Raw genomic sequence first — 15,509 nt, 5'->3', positions numbered from 1 at the left:
ACCGGCACTCCAAGGTCTCTTTGTTCAGCAACAGTCCTCAGGACCTTACCATTAAGTGTAAAAGTCCTGCCTAATTTGCCTTTCTAAAATGCAGCACCTCACATTTAGTCTGAATTAAATTCCATCTGCCACTCCTTGGCCCATTGGATCAAGATCCCATTGTACTCGGAGGTAACCTCTTCGCTGTCTATAACTCCAATTTTTGGGTCATCTACAAACTTAATAACTATACCTCCTATGTTTATATCCAAATCATTTATTTAAATGATGAAAAGCAGTGGACCCAACACCAATCTTTGTGGCACATCACTGGTCACAGGCCTCCAGTCTGGAAAGTAACTTCTACCCTAGTTCTGTATCCAAAAGGCTAGTTTCCCCTGTATTCCATGTGATCTAACCTTGATAGCCAGTCTACCACAAGGAACGTTGTTGAATGCCTTACTGAAGTCTACATACATCATGTTGATTTTCACTTCCTGCTTTACCATCTCTGGGAATACTTCAGTCTGATTGGTTGATCAACCTACATGCTATTTGCCCTATTGTTGGATTGTTTCAAATCCCATGGAAAAGCCTCGAAATCCAACATTATATTAGTAAAGAGTATGCCTGCTTTTCAGTTCCACCTCAAACCTTGCAGATAGCTTTCACGAAAGTCAACACCAAGGATCCTCCCTTCATCAATGACCTGAAAATCAGGCCACTAACTTCCATGAAGCAGCAATGATAAACTTAATTAGTCCAATTTGCAACCAGAATGATCAATGTTTATAATTTAGGAAAAATTATACAGTTCCCTATTGACAGATTTGCCAATGGGAATGAGGGGAGTTGATAAATCTTTCGGTGACTATCTCACTGCATAGTCCAGACATCAGCAATCTCACCATGATTTTACTAGTGAAAAGTGAGACAGAGTTGCCCTCCCACACTCACCTCAATTGAAGCCCTTAGGTGCCAAGTCGTGGTCATTTAAAGCCAGATTCTTACATAGTTGTATATTTCTGTCATTGAGAGGAGGTCAAATATGGGTGGGTATCAGGTAGGAAAGACTGCTCAGACTTTAACAGGAAAAGGAAGTGGTGTCTCTTTCATAGTCCACTTTTAACAATTGAAACCCCCTCCCCCAGGTGCTCTTCTACTCCAAGGCTTTTCACCCCATCCTCCCACCCTCCTTATCCCTCTTCTGCTGGTGCTTCCTCTCTATGAATCAGTTGTGTGGCATGGGATCAACTAATGGGATCACCTTTTAAGTGATAAGCAAGAGAACCTACCACACATTAATTTGTTCAATTAAGGGTAATTGGTGTACATATTCTTTAAGTGTTAGTGATTGCTTTCCCAAATATTTATTTCAGTAGAATTGAATTTGTAACATACTCTCCTCTTAGGCAAATATTGTAACAAAATTCCCTAAGAAAACAAAGGAAGGTTCTGAACATCTCTTAACAGCTTTGAAATATCTGTATTTGAGTACACAAAACCTTTACATAAAGCCATCCTTTACCTTAAGTTTCCTGCTTTCATATAGAGGGACTGGCTTGAAATGCCAAGGCAAGTTCATGCTTATCATTGAACAGGAATGAGAACTCCTATAGTTCATTTTCACATTGGCACAATCTGATTGCTGTGAAGATTTATCACATTGACGATGTTGCTTCTGTAAACAATCTGACAGAGTAGTTATCTGAAAGAATAAACATTTTTCCAGCACAAGTTTCCACAGACAGATTACTGTAAGAGCTGATAACTTTTAAAAATATTAGCCCAAATTAAGAAAATGAAATACTATTTGACAATGTACACTTTTAATGAATAATAAATGCTATAATTTGATTTTATGAACAATCATTAGATTCTATTATTAATGGAAGCCTTGCCTGCCAGGAATATGTCATTGAAATTTAGGCACTTGACATCGCACTATTGTATGATTTTTAAGATTAGTGGTTGGAAGTGTTTGCCTACATGTATCCAAAATTGAGAAGTGCTGCTACAGATGTACCATTTAAACAAATATGTGTTTTGTATGAGACTCAAGTGGTTCCTTCTGGTCTGTGTCTCTAACAGTCCCCCACTCTGGTTGATGATTGTCAGATGTCCTCCTTCTCGAAGATGATGCTGCTTTGCAGAGGAGAAGGTGCAGGAGATGCTGGTCAGATTATTCTATACATTTTTCTATGATCTGTCAAGATTTTTCTTCAGGATCACCACATATGGACCTTCTTATGATAGATTTCAAATATGCTGATGCAGAGTTGAAATTATTAATTGTGCTTAAACCTTGATTTCTGCCATGACCTTTAAAGGAAGACAATGCAAACATATACCTTAAAATTAAATGCAATGTTTGTCTGGGATATTTTAGCTTTGATCAGCACTGCACATTAATTTCATCAATCCTTTTGAATTCAAATAGACCAATAAATTGACATCTTGGATTCTGTGTAACCACTCTGACACAATCAAACTCCTGCTCTTTGAATAATGCAGCAAGAAGAACTTTGGACAATCTGTGCTGCTAGTCATTACATGGGAAAGGTAATGAATAAGATGTCCCAGCTGAACAGTATTTTGAGACTTACTTAACTGATCTTGAGTTATTGTAAATTGATTAATGTTGCAAGTGTCCATTCTGGTGCCGTGAAATTGTTAGAATAAACATTGCATTGGAATATGACCTAGGCTATAAACTGTACAACAGCTTTATTAGCTAAAATGGATAACCAAGGTAACTGATCATACTTACTGTTTGGTTTATCCCTCCTTAGAAGATAGAGAATAACAAAGTTGGGTCAGCTCTACTGGACTTTAATGTGAACTGGATAAGACAATAGATGCTTCAATTCTATCAGTTTGGTAATCATCCTCCCTCTAATAGCATTAGATACATTGCTCAAACTATTTTTCAAAATTTGCCTCTACCATGGAAATACTTTGACTATAAGAGCAGGTCAGAGTCTGAGAATTCTGTAGTGAGTAACTGAACTCCTGACTCAAAGCCTAAGAAATAGGTCAGGAGTGTAACGTAATGTTCTCCACTTGTCTGAATGAGTGCAGCTCTAACTACAATCAAGAACCTTCACACACTCCACAAAAAAAAGCAGCCTATTGGGTTGATATCTTATCTACCTTCACGCCCTCAACCATTGACACGCAGTAGAAATATTGTGTGCTACGTGCAAGATGCAGTAATTTACCAAAACTCAAACCACACACCATCCAGACTTGAAACTATGTGGCAATTCCTTCACTGTTGCTCAGTTAAAATCCTGGATATCCTTTCCAAAAAGCATTGTGGGCCTAACTATACCAAGTGAGCTGCAGTGGCTCAAGAAGGCAGCTCACCCTCACCTTTTCAAGGGGATGCAAGAATGGGCAATAAATGCTGAGCCAGCCAGTGACACACACATCCAATAAGAGCAAAATAAAGCAATATTTTAGCATGCAATAATTTATCCAGTTTTGAAATCTATTGTTCGATGGTGTGAGATAGAGTGTATGAGGCCCCTTTCACTCATGGCTGACCATGGGTTGCATCCTCGTGCTTGCTGCTTCCCTGAAACAACATCGCTTGTGACTGAAGAGACCAATACTGGGTGAGAGTCCCAGTCGCAGAGGTCACATCTGTATGTGGTCATTGATCTGCTAGAGCTGCTGCACTCCTTCCTTCGTGCCCACTTGCCTGCTGCAGTGCTCAATTTCTTTTCCCCTGTTTTGAGGTGTTGGTTCAGGGTGCTTCTCCATCTCGTGCGGTCAGCTGCAAGCCTTTCCCAGGGCTCTATAATGAAATCACACACCTTCATGTCCTTCAAGCAGACATCCTTGTAGCGCAGCTGGGGGCTCCCAGTGGGTCTCTTTACAGATGCAAGCTCTCCATAGAGGATATCCTTTGGGATACTCTCTATGCAGTGGACGCAGCCCAGTCTCTGCTGCCAGAGCAGAGTGTACATGCTGGGAAGCCAGCGCGAGATAGGATCGCTGCATTGGACACTGTCTTGCCAGGATATGGCAAATACTCCTCAAGTGGAAGATGTTCAGTCTTCTCTCCTGTCTGGCATGTGTAGTCCACATTTCACTGCTGTACAGTAGTGTACTTTTGATGCATTGTAGACTGACATTTTTGACTTCACTGTCAGCTTGGGATTTGTCCATACTCGAGTCGTGAGGCGAACAAGAGTTGAGTCTGCTTTTCCGATCCTCTTGTCAATCTCTGTGTCCAAGGAAAGGTTGTCAGTGATGGTAGAATCAAGGTACATAAACTGATGGACGACCTTGAGTTCATAGTTAATGGTGATGACCAGCAGTGCCTCTGCGTCCTGTCCCAGGACGGTCTTCAGATTGGTCGTCAGCCTGAAATCCTTGCAAGCATGAAAGAGGTGAGCTATCAGTAACTGGAGTTCCTGCTGGGTGATGCTGCATTTGCAACACACATCGGCAAACAGCATTTCCCTGATGAGTGCGGAACATACTTTTGTCTAGGCTCTGAGGTGGGCTAGGGTGAAGAGCCTGCTGTCTGACCTACTGCGTAGGTAAATCCCTTCCATTGTGGTGCCAAAGGCATGTTTTAGGAGCACAGCAAAAGCAAAAATCCCAAAGCATGTGGGAGCGAGGACTCAGCCTTGTTTGACACTATTGTGGATATCGAAGGGCTCAGAAGAGCTGCCATTGAACTGCACTGTCCCCTTCATGTTACTGTGGAGGGATTCGATCATGTTCAGCAGTTTCAGTGGGCAGCAGATCTTCAGGAGAACCTTGTAAAGGCCGTTTCTGCTGACCAGGTCAAATGCCTTGGTGAGGTCAATGACAGTGACTTACAGGGGCATTTTCTGTTCTCTGCAGTTGGCGAAGGGAGAAAATCATGTCTACTATTGTGGCACAGTGGTTAGCACTGTTGCCTCACAGTGCCAGAGACCTGGATTCAATTCCCACCTCAGGCAACTGACTGTGTGGAGTTTGCACATTCTCCCCGTGTCTGCGTGGGTTTCCTCCAGGTGCTCCTGTTTCCACCCACAGTCCAAAAATGTGCAGGTTAGGTGAATTGGCCATGCTAAATTGCCCATAGTGTTGGGTGAAATGTGGGGAAGTGGGTTGCGGGTGGTGTGGACTTGTTGGGCTGAAGGTCCTGTTTCCACACTGTAATGTAATCTAATGTATTGACTTTTTAACTCGGAAGCTGCACTGATCCTGGGTATACACATTCTGCCATTTTCTGCCGGCAAGTCAAGCTGACCCGAGCAAAGGTTTTGCCGACAGTGTTGAGGGGAGAGAGGCCTCTGTAGTTGTTGCAGTTGCTTCTCTCATCCTTATCCTTGTAGAGGGCAATGATCTTGGCATCCCTCATGGCCTGTGGTACAACTCCTTCTTGCCAGCACAGAGAGAGGACTTCATGCAATGGGAGCAGTAAGCTAGTCTTGCAGCACTTGATCACATCAGGAAGAATCCTGTCACTACCTGGGGCCTTATCTGAGGCCAGGCTTTGCTGAGCTCTTCTACTGATGGCTCTGTGCCTAGCTCATCCATGGCAAGCACATGATGGCATCAAATGCTTAAGCGGACACTGTATACTTTCTGTGTAGAGATCAGAGTAGTTTTCAACCCACCTCTCCATCTGCTGGCCTTTGTCTGTGATTACTTCCCCAGTGGAGGATTTGAGGGTGGTGCTGCCTTGCTCTGAGCTGGTCCTAGTGCCTTCTTGATGCCTTCGTACATTCCCCTGATGTTTCCCGTTACAGCGGCCATCTGAATGTCCACACTTAGCTGTGTCCAGTACTCGTTAGCACAATGCCTGGCAGTCTGCTGAACCTTGTTCCTGGCAGCCCTGAGAGTCTGTAGGTTCTTCCCGCGAGCTGACTGCTTGTACTCAGCTCGGGCTTCAACAATAGGGGTCATCTCAGTTGCTTTAGCCTCAAACCCATTGTCTTCTTCCCAAAGATAGCCAGGGATGTGCGGTGCATGGTATCCTGTAAGGTTTCCAACTTCTCTGTGGCGGAGTCTCTGTATCGCGAGGCGCTGAGTTCTCTTGAAAGCCTCTGAGAACTTTGCATAAGGTCTGGCTGGGACATTTTGCTGACTTTGATGCGAGGGTTCCCCTGATGCTTAGTGTGATGGAATCTCTTAGGTTTAGCCTAATCTTGCAATACACTAAGGAGTGGTCTGTGTCACATTCTGCACTGTGGTAAGAGCATGTGTGGTGAATGTGTTTGATGGCAGTGCGCCTAACAAGGATCAGATGAAATTGGTGCCAATGCTTTGAGTATGACTTCTCCAGAAAACCTTATACTGAGGCTTGACCTGGAAGTAGGAGTTGGCGATGCACAAATCGTGGTAAGAGCACAGCTTGAGCAGTCACTGTCCATTCTCATTAATTTCGCCCACACCATAATGCCCAAGGCAGGAGGGTCACGAGGCGTGGTCTGCACCCACTCTGGAGTTGAAGTCACCCAGAAGAATAAATTGCTCCTTCCTAGGGATGCTGCTAATCTATTGTTCAGAGGTTTGAAAAAGAATTATTCTATTCAGAGGTTCATATTGAACGCAAAACACTAACTCGGTTTCTCTCTCCACAGATGCTGCCAGATCTGTTGAATTTCTCAATCATTCTGTTTATAGTGCAGAAATTTGAGTCGAGCCAAGCAGCTCATATGATTTTACTGCTGCACTTTGGGACCATAAAAAAAACATGTTTGAGTACAGACCTTGGCATTTAACTATTGTGCCAGTATTATAGAACCCTCATCGAACATCTCCAATTGATTTACAGGAGACTTCTACACTTCAACACTGCACCTCAATTATCACCATAGTGCTGAAGTAAGGACATTTAGTACTCAGGGACACAACCCCAGCTCAGGGATTGTTCATTCACTCTGTTTGCACTCATTAACTGGACTACCTGGATGCTCACAGCAGCCTGCCTTGCCTTGTCTTTGTGCTTTGCCCCTAAGCAAGAGAAGATGGTGGCACTCAGTTTAGTGGAGTGGAGAACACCAATGACAGTCCTCTGACATTGTTCTGCATTCTTCCAGGGTAACTGACCCAGATGGAAACCACAGACCAGACTGGCAAGTTCTGGTGCTGTTGTCTTCACTGCTGGTCCTAGGAGAAGAGGAAATTCTGCTTCTGCATCACCTGTTGCACCAGGACCTCCAAGTTCCTACCTGCAAAGTAAGACACCAATTATCCCTTTTCAGCTATGTCCAGGCAAATGTCAGGAACTATGCATGGCTGCTCTGAATTAAGCTCTGCCTGCCTGGGTGAACAACAGCCTTTTAAAGATGGCATTAGTGCCATGAATGCTAGACCATCCTGGCAGTAGCAAGTGATCTATTTGTAATGAATGGTAAAATGGAACAGAGAGAATGCCACTGAGGCAGGGTAGGTAGAATTCAATACACGTCGTGATGTTGAACACTTCTTCCGCCGCCTCTGCCTCCGAGCTTACTTTTTCAATCAGTACTCCCACCCACCTTCCAAGGACGCCGTTGCCCGCCCCAACACACTCCATCCACCTGGACACCCTGTGCTTGACCTATTATCCGCCCTCGATCTCTTCATTTCCAACTGTGCTGAGACATTAACTGCCTCAACCTGTCTACCCCCTCTCCCCCACTCCAACCTCTCACCCTCACAACGCGCAACCCTCCACTGCCTCTGCACCAATCCCAGCCTCACCATCAAACCAGCAGATAAAGCGGGTGCTGTGGTAATTTGGTGTACTGACTTCGACACCACTGAAGCCAGGTGCCAACTTGAAGATACCTCCTCCTACCGCCCCCTCGATGATGACCTCACCACCCCATCACCAAACCATCTTCTCTCAGACCATACACAACCTCATCACCTCAGGAGATCTCCTACCCACAGCTTCCAACCTCATAGGTCGGGAACCCCGCACCGCCCAATTCTACCTCCTTTCCAAGATCCACAAGCCTGACCACACCGGCTGACCCATTGTCTTAGCCTGCCCCACCAAACTCATCTCCACCTACCGCGATACTGTCCTATTCCCCCCTCATCCAGGAACTTCCCACATGCGTTTGAGACACCACCCACGCCCTCCACCTCCTCTGAGACTTCTGTTTCCCCGGCCCCCAACACCTCATCTTCAGCATGGACATCCAGTCCCTCTACACCTCCATCTGCCATGACCAGAGCCTCCAAGCCCTCTGTTTCTTCCTCTCCCAATGTCCCCAACAGTTCCCTTCCACTGACATTCTCATTCATTTGGTTGAACTGGTCCTCACCCTTAGCAATTTCTCCTTCGAATCCTCCCACTTCCTCCAGATGAAAGGGGTAGCCATGGGTACCCATATGGGCCCCAGCTATGCCTGTCTCTTTGTTAGCTACGTAGAACGGTCCATCTTCTGTAGTTACACCGGTACCACTCCCCATCTCTTCCTCCGCTACATTGATGGATGCATAGGCACCACCTCATGCTCCCGCGAGGAGGTTGAGCAGTTCATCAACTTCACTAACACATTCCACTCTGACCTTGAATTCACATGGACCATCTGTGACACCTTTCTCCCCTTGCTGGACCTCTCCATCTCCATCAACGACAAGCAACTCAACACTGACATTTTTTACAAACCCACTGTCTCCCACAGCTACCTGGATTACACCTCTCCCCACCCTACCTCCTGCAAAAATGCTATCCCGTATTCCCAATTCCTCCACCTCTGCCATATCTGCTCCCAGGAGGACCAGTTCCACCCACAGAACACACCAAAAGGCCTCCTTCTTTAAAGACTATGGTTGAGGATGCCCCAACACATCTCATACACGTCCGGTACCTCCGCCCTCAAACACCACCCCTCCAATCGCAAGAAGGACAAAGCCCCCTGGTCCTCACCTTCCTCCCCACCATTCTTCGCATAATCTGCATCATCTGCTAATATTTCTGCCAACTACAAACAGACCCCACCACCAGGGATATATATCCCCCCTCCCCCACCCGCTTTCCGCAAAGACTGTTCTCTCCGTGACAGCCTGGTCAGGTCCATGCCCCCAACTATTCACCCTCCCCACCTGGCAACTTCCCCTGCCTTCGCAGGAATTATAAAACCTGCACCCACACCTCTCCGCTCACCTCCATCCAAGGCCCCAAAGGAGCCTTGCACATCCATCAAAGTTTCACCTGCACTTCCACACATGCCATTTGTTGTATCCGTTGCGGTCTCCTTCACATTGGGGACGCCTTCTCACAGAGTGCTTTAGGGAACATCTACGGACATCTGTACCAATCAACCTGCATAATAGAGGAATTAAGGTTTTTCACCCCTCTGTGCCACAGTTATGTCTGCAACATTAGCTTAAGTTTTCATTCCAGCTAGAAAATAAAATTACAAACTAGGAAACTAATTGATGTGTTATTAATTTATAAAAGAACAAAGATAATAAATGCAGATTAGTCACATAGCAGTTTCTGGCAAATAAGAATTCAGAACTGGCTAATCCCCTATTTGCACGAGATAGTTGCAAACTCTCTGCCAGACTTGCAGTTCCTTTTCTTGCAGCAGCTAAATTCTTTCCTGAACACAAATCCAGACCTGGCTTCTATCTAAGATGCTTAATGTGAGTTACTATGGAAATTAAAAGCTAAATGCCAAAGCACTTTAGAAGAACTGTAAATCTCAGGACCACCTGCAATAAAGGATAACATTTATTGTGAAAAAAACATTTGGGTCTTTAAATGCGGAATTGTTGAATACCTCCTTATTTATTGCTGCACTCAATGACTCCTTTTAACCTCAGTGACCATGGTGATCTTGTGGTAGTATTATTAGCATCAGGGTGAGGGTGAGGGTGATTCAAAAGTCTCAACTCATTACGTTGGCATTACAATATAGAAGGAAAGCTGTCATTTTGTTTTGACGAGCTAAGTACTTGACATACACCATACTCAAGAGGTTTCAAACCAAACTTCTGAGAAATCCACCAAAATAATATTTCTGTTTTCTGATGTGGAATATGCATTCACTGAGGAAAGGGACACACCCCAGTCACCACATCCAGCAGGATCAGCACAGATGCAGAATATGAATGTGGGCTGTCACATTTTCTACAGATAGTAAACATTTCAATCCATATGTTAGCATGTTAGCAGTTCACAAAAATCAGAGGCTCATTCTGTTTCATTGTTGAGCAAACGTAATGGAGACAGAGGGACTATTTCTCTCATCAGTATGCAGGGGTGGAGGATAAGTTTGGTCATTGTGGAGAGGGATGGCTTGTTTCTCATGTGTGTTTTGTTGTTTCTTGCGCAATGGGGAGACAGACTGTGTTTATTTATATCCTACCTCTTGTTTGGGTGGTCAAGGGTGGAGCAAATATTTCTGGCCACTTTTCCATCTGGTGCACAGTTTTATTATGTGGATTTCTATAGGGATTAAATTATCCTACACATTTAACTATAAAATCTTAATAGGCAATATCAAAAAATAGTGACCAGGGAGATAAACTTTCTCAAAGCCATCTGTGTTTATATTAGTTCAGGAAATCTTTTAAGCTTCTACAAAAATGAAAGACTTAGTACCTTCATAAGCATTCTGCCATGGTGTTAATTGAGGTTTCTCTCACCTACATGCTCTACAACTGGACTATACAGCTCTTCAGTATGGTCAGTTACATTAGACTTCAACTATATAAGGCTATATATGTTATGTGTATTTTTTGGAGGATTCATCTAGTAAAGCAGTAAAGAGAAGCCAAGATTACAAATCTGATTGATTAGGACAGTGGCCTGAGAACACTGGCCTCGGTCAAGGACTCAAATTGTAGTGGTGCAATCAGAATGGATGCCAGGTTGCAAAATGGATTGGCTCGGAGAGTACTGTTGGGCCAGAATGTTCTGATGATGCACAGTTAAAGTTACTGAGTTTAAAGATGTATGAGTTTAACTATTGTGGTCAATTTCTATAGGTCAAGTGGTGCAAATAATTGGTTAGAATCTGTTAGTTATATTGATCCAGATGCACATATTGGGCAAAATGTTACAATTCTATCTGCAAAAACAGTTTAAAAACAGAGGTGCATCCCTGAAATCATTACCTTTGTCACAGAACATTCATTGAGGAGCATTTGTCAGGGATAAGATGTACAAAGGTATGCAGGTCAGGTGAATTGGCCTTGTTAAATTGCCCACAGTGTTAGGTGTATTAGTCAAAGGGAAATGGGTTTGGGTGGGTTGCTCTTCAGAGGGTCGGTGTGGACTGGTTGGGCCGAAAGGCCTGTTTCCACACTGTAGGGAATCTAATCTAATCTAACTTAATCTAATCTAATCTAATCATAAGAGTTACAGTAGACCATTGGCTAAGAAGTTAGCATTTGCATAGGATCTTGCCAGTCAACAGTATTTTAATGGGCTGAGGGATTGCCTTAAGAATCCAATATAAGGCTTAGTTAGTGACTAAAGTAACTGTCACAGGGCTGAGAATTGCCAGAAGAATACAAAATTGGAGATCAGTGAATTCAGTACAGTCAGGAGTGACAGGGCTAAAGTAATTGCTTTACAAGACAGTGAATAGAAAATGTATAACCATTTAGCTGCAGAGGAATCATTCGCTCAGTTAAAGTGCAACTTGGGAGAATCAGAACTAAATATATGGTCTTAGTCACTTTGGGAAAGCTACAGACATTGTTTTAAAAACATATTTATATACTAGGGATAGGGAGAGAGAGAGAGCACTATGTAACATCAGCCAATAAGTTGGGCTGAAAGTTTCATCAGTTAAGCCAGACTTAGAAATACCGTGTTGCAAAAGGAGCCATGCAAATTGAAGTCTTAATGCAAAACAATGTGCATATATTTTAAAATTAAATTGTCGAAGAGACTGGGTGCAAGGAAGCAAGAAGTGAAGACTCCAGAAGTCTCAGAATTCACAGAAAAAACTGACCAATACATGTTAAACTTATGTATTGTACCATGCCTTGACTAATGAAATATTAAGTGAAATAACTCCACAGAGGTCAATATAGTCCACCCCTCATTTACATGTGGAGAGTCCTTGATATTGATCCAGCTCCCTCAGAGCCAGCTCTCAGAGTGAACAGAATCTCTGACCCACCTGTTTATTTGTTTTTTTACAGCACCTCTGGCACTCCCTTTTTTTTGTGACAGGTGGTCTGACACTCCTGTATATATATTGTTTTCTTTTTTTGAAATTTTACCCTCCTGTTTATGTCTGCTAGACTGGGCTTCCTGATTTGACCAGAATAACAGTCACAATCAGGGAACTCATTCTATGAGGTCCACCTGGTTGACCTTGTTACAATCACTACATCCCTCCCCCTCTCGGGGTGTTTTAGCACCAGGTCAGGTTCCTCCAAATCTACCTTTCAGTTACGAGCAGCATGTAACACACAGATAACTCGGTTCTGCTGCCCGCAGCATTTTGAAGAAATTCATTCTTCTCATCAGGTCATAGTCATAGAGGTGTACAGCATGGAAACAGATCCTTCAGTCCAAACCGTCTATGCTGACCAGATATCCCACCTGCCAGCACCCGGCCCATATCCCTCCAAACCCTTCCTATTCATATACCCATCCAAATGCCTCTTAAATGCTGCAATTATATCCGTTGTTTCCATCTCAGATTCCAAACTGTCTTCAAAGATTGATGGAGAGGGAGAACTCACCATTTCCAGAATAGTTGGAAAGGTTGTTGAGAAGATGGGCATGTTTTCTTTGCACACTGTTTATGAATTTGTAGCATTAATATGATCCACATGCTTGTTCAGGACCCTTGCACTTATCCAAACTTTATATGTCACTGGACCTGACCTTGCCTCTCATCCATACAGGTCCATTCCTGTGGTTCCCACACCATATTTCATCCCCTGAAGTAAACTGTCTCTTGCTTAGTGGAATCCTTTGTCTGGCTTTGGATGTCATTTCACCCTTACCCTGAGGTCCAGGAAGATCAGATTTAACCTGGTGCAGAGGCTTCTCCCCATTAGCAACTCTGCTGGAGCTATCCCTGTAATTGCATGAGGGTGGTCCTGTAATAAAATAGGAACCAGTTCAGTTTGGTATCTCGTGAAGCTGTAGGCTGTTTCTTTAAGCTTGACTTCAAAGTTTGGACTGCTGTTTCTGCCAGACTATTGGATGATGGATGTTATGGAGCTGTCCTGATATGAGGAATATTATTCAACTTTAGGAAATACTCAAATTTCCTGCCGATAAACAATGGCTCATTACCTGTGACCAACACTTCTGGAAGACCATGTCTCACAAAAGATGCGCGCAGCTTTTCTATCGTCATTCCCATATTCGACAAATGAACTCTTTGCACAGCCAGCCACTTTGAGTGGGTATCCACAATGACTAAGAACATTGAGCTCATGAAAGGACCTATATAGTCTATGTGTAACTGGTTTACCTGGCCATTTCCACAAATGTGGGTGAGTTGTTTGCAGTAATTTTGTCCTTGTGGGCACTCTGCCCCACTAATGCTGGCATATCTACATCCAATCCTGGCCACCAGGTGTAACTATTCACCAACACCTTTATTTTGGAGAGCTCTGGATGAATCTGATGGACTTCAGCCAGTCTCTAGCAGTGACATTTGCCCAAGACAATCAGTATTGCTCCCCACAATAATATGTCCTTTTCTACTGTGATCTGGTCTCTCTAGGTCCAAAAAGGTTTCACTTCTGGATGTGATGGTTGTTTGGTTTCCCTTATCACCACCAGCTGTTTCAGTTTTGCCAAGATCAGATCTTCCTGCATCTGAAGTCTGATACTGTCAGCTGTGACTAGAAGTGTGTCCAGAAAATTTAAATCCATTTTGGACTCTTCCAGTGGCAGTATCACAGGTGGTATATTTGCCAGCGGGAGGCTGCTCAATGCATCTGCATTTGCTAGTTGGTCTCCAGGACAGTATTCCAACTTATTATTACATGCATTTAGTTTTAGAGACTACAGCTGAGTTTAGCTGAATCTATGGGCGGCACTGTCTTGACCTCTTTAAGTAGACCTAGCAGAAGTTTGTGGTCTGTTATTATTACAAATTTACATCTGTAAAGTTGTTGGTGGAACTTCCTAACTCCAAATACGACCACTAAACCTCCCTTCTCTACCTGGCCGTATTTTTGCTCTGCATTAGCCAAAGTCCTGGATACATACTCTATTGGGTGTTCCTCTCCATTGGGCAACCTTTATACTACCCCAATGCCACATAGGGAGACATGTCATGTCAATACCAGATCTCACTTGAGGATTATAGCACTTTCTTACTTCCCTGAAGGCTATGGCTTGGCTATGCAACTATTTTCAAGGCTGATCCTTTTTGTGGGGAGAGAGGAAATTGCAGTCTTTGAAGAAGGAGGCCATCTTGGATTTTTTTTATGGTAGAATTCATCATTCTGGGAACAGATGCGGTAGAGGCAAAGGAATTGGGAACAAGGGATGGCGTTTTTACAGTAGGCAGGGTGGGAGGAGGTGTAGTCCAGGTAGCTGTGGGAGTCAGTGGGTTTGTGGTAGATGTCCAAGCTTATCCCTTATTTCCAATTCCTCCAACACATCTGGACATAGGATGACCAATTCCACCATAGAAAATCCCACATTGCCTCCTTCTTCTAAGACTGCAATTCCCCCTCCCACTTGGTCGATGATGCCCTCCAGCACATCTCCTCCATTTCCTACACTTCCGCCCTTGAACCCCACTCCTCCCAAAGCAACAAGGACAGAAACCCCCTGCTCCCACCCCACCAACCTCTGCATATGTCACACATCCTCTGCTATTTCTGCCAACTCCAAATGGACCCCACTACGAGGGATATATTTCCCTCCCCACACCGATCAGCATTTCAGAGACATCATTCCTTCTGGGACTCCCTTGTCAGATCCATGCCCCCCAGCAGCCCTCACCCCACTCCTGGCACCTTCCCTGCTACCGCAAGAAATGGAAAACATGCACCCACACCTCCATCCAAGGCCCCAAAGAATCCTTCCACATCTGACAGAAATTTACATGTACCTCCACAAATGTCATCTGTTGCACCCAATGTGGTCTCCTCTACACCTGGGGGACAGGACGCCAACTTGCAGATCATTTCAGAGAACATTTCTGGGACCAAGTTGCACCCAATGTGGTCTCCTCTACACCTGGGGGACAGGACGCCAACTTGCAGATCATTTCAGAGAACATTTCTGGGACACCCAAACCAACCAACCCTATCGCGCTGTGGCTGAACACTTCAACTCCCCCTCCCACCCCAGCAAGGACATGCAGGTCCTAGGCATCCTCACTCGCCAAACCCTAATCACCCGACACCTGGAGGAACAACGCCTCATCTTCCGTCTTGGGACTCTACAAACACACGGGATTGATGTGGATTTCACCATTTTCCTCATTTCCCCACCTCCCCACCTTATCCTAGTCCCGAGCCTCCAACTCGGCACAACCATCTTGACCCGTCCTTCATCTTTCCCATCTATCCGCTCCACCTTCCTCTCTGACCTATCACTTCTCCCCCACTTTCATCTACCTATTGCATTCTCAGCA

This window comes from Chiloscyllium plagiosum, chromosome 3, assembly GCF_004010195.1.
Source record: "Chiloscyllium plagiosum isolate BGI_BamShark_2017 chromosome 3, ASM401019v2, whole genome shotgun sequence".
NCBI lineage: Eukaryota > Metazoa > Chordata > Chondrichthyes > Orectolobiformes > Hemiscylliidae > Chiloscyllium > Chiloscyllium plagiosum.
This window is presented reverse-complemented; position numbering follows the sequence as displayed.